Source organism: Octodon degus, unplaced genomic scaffold (genome assembly GCF_000260255.1).
Source record: "Octodon degus isolate 3935 unplaced genomic scaffold, OctDeg1.0 scaffold00166, whole genome shotgun sequence".
In the NCBI taxonomy this organism is placed as follows: domain Eukaryota; kingdom Metazoa; phylum Chordata; class Mammalia; order Rodentia; family Octodontidae; genus Octodon; species Octodon degus.
In genome coordinates this window covers 4,707,863-4,710,500 of record NW_004524742.1, presented here as the reverse complement: position 1 = coordinate 4,710,500, position 2,638 = coordinate 4,707,863, and positions in this window count along the sequence as shown.

Sequence of the window (2,638 nt, the reverse complement as noted above, 5' to 3'; positions counted from 1 at the left end):
AAAGAGAATACAAATTAAAATTAAAAGAAAAAATTACAAGTGATACAGAATTTCACCTAAAGTAATATTAATTTCAAAGTATTTGTTGTAACACATAGTATTATCTTCAACCAGTTATTCATATTACTAGATATATGCATGTAAAATTGGAAGAAGAAAGAAATGATAAGAAATTTAGAAGAGAAAAAGTACAAAGAGTTGAAAAAGGAGACAAAATAAAACATTAACTGCTTCTTTCCGTAGGCCAGCAGACATGCACAGTACAGTTGTCTAAACCATCCTGCTTATATATATATAGTTAAATCTTTTTCTGCCACTCCCTCTCCCATCCTTCTTCTCAACTCAGTAGCTCTTTCCTTTTGAATAAGTTCATTCCCTTTTCCCAGTATCAATTGTACCCTTCAGATTCCATTTTTCTCTTTCAGATTCTCCTACTAAGGAGACAATACGATGCTTGCACATTGGGTCTGATTTATTTCATGTAAGAATATGCCCTCTAGTTTCACCCATTTACCTAGAAAAGACTAAAATTTATCCTGTTTTATAGCTGAATAATACTCCATTATGTAAAAATATGTCTACTTTATCCATCCTTCAGGTGATGGGTATCTGGGTTGTTTTCAGGATTTAGCTATGACAAATTTGTACCTGCTTACTTTTTTAAAAAATACAAAGAAGTGTTAACTAACATATCTACGCAAGTTATCTGAAATTAAGAATAATTAGCATATGAAATAAACTCTACCAATGAACAACTTGTTTTTGAGGTCAGTTTCCATATACAATAAGTGATTATTTCTCTCTTTATGTTGTTCTAAGGAAAATGTGTTTCAAAGGACAAGTCTGTGGCCAAGATTTGATAATTCCAAAGCAGGCTTATGTGTGTGAATGTTTTCCCCAGTTTAAGATTATTGTTTTTTGAGGATAGCACCACCTATGGAATTGCTTTTCATCTGTCTTTTTCTATTCTTGGCCTCAGAGGACAAGATTTTAAATTAAAGTGACAATCTGTGGTCTTAGGCTGTTCACAGCTATCAAAATTCCAAACCTGGAGATGGCGGAATTAACACCATGACACAAAGCAATAGCCACTGAACAATACAAAAGAGAAAATCATTTGTAAATAACAATAAAATTTAAAGAAAGTTTTATTGGATGAATTTATTTACATAACTTAATCATTCTTCCTCATAGCATCATTAGTTGGAGCAAAAAAAACACACTTTCAGACAGTAATTGGATTACAAATATTTAATCCAATCGACAAAGAGAAAGTACTGAGTATTGAAAATGTATGCTACATTTTATTCCTCATATGATTCTCCTGGTAGTATTTATGAGATCAGTAGCCTCCACTCCTTCCTTGGCCTCCTCTGCTCCCCCCTTCCTCATGGTAACTGTTATCAGGGAATGACTTTTTCTAATACCTTCTGTTATTTACTTTCTGCTCATTTGCATGGATAGTAACTTCTGTTACATAATTCCTAAATGAAAATCAACCCATGTGTAGTCTATATTTGTGGCTCCTGGACTGTGGTGTCAGGCTGCACTATCTGCTTGGAGGTCTTCTGCATATCCTGGAAGCTGTCTCTTGTAATCACAGATTCTAGAGTTTCTTCCCTCTCATTGAAGATTCTAGAAGTTTTTCCTATAGTCATGGATTTTTCCAGTATGTTGAACCTGATGCTTTATGTAGGGTCTAGACAGTGGTGGTGTAGCTGTGGCATATGTGATGTTTATTTTTCTTTGAAGACAAAAAAATGCTAATGTATGAGTTGTTTTTTCTAAATTAAAACCTCAATGTTTGGGTTTAATTGCAGCATTTGCACTTTGTGACAAAGAAGTGGGTATTGGCTTGCAGTTTTTAAACTCATCTTTAAAATGTTCACCATCAGTGGTTTAGAGGCTTATGGGAAAGAACTTATAACTAGATAAAAAATGGAGTCCGGATAGTTATGCAATGAAGATGGATTTGTAGGGTCTTTAAAGGATATTGAGCAATAGGAGAGACAGTAACTGAAGAGTAAGTACCATGAGAGAACAAGCCTGAGCCAAAATATGTGTATAAGCACCCTTATTCTCCTAGGAGTAAATCTTACTGTAGCAAGAAGGGGGTTGGCCTAAAGGAAGGGGAGAAGCTTATTATAAGAAAGATTGCAGTGTGGAAGAGCTGGCTAGAATCAGCCAAACCTTTCTGTGGGACAGAAAGAAGAAAAGCCCCAGACTCAGTGTCTAGAAGACCCAAGGTCTGCAGAGTGAGCATCAGAGTACAGGGTTACCAAGAGATACAAACCCTCAAACCCAGGGATATTGTGGAACTGCTAGGAGGCCTCAAAGGGGAGAAGGAGCCTGAGAAAAGACACATCATTATACTAGCATGTGGATGAAGATTTCAAACATTGCAATTTTGATTTTTATAATTTATGTTAGTTTTATTTACTATAAGGTGGTAAAATTTGGTTACATAGGTTTTGTCACCAGATGGAATCTGAGGAGTCCCTCAAACAGATGGGGACTTCACCTCAGACTTCTGAGTAATATCTTAGCTACTATTCCCTTAACCCACTAGTTAAAAGAGGAAAGATTTATTTAGCTCGCAGTTTATAGAGTTTTAACGCATAATGGACTGGTTACAAGG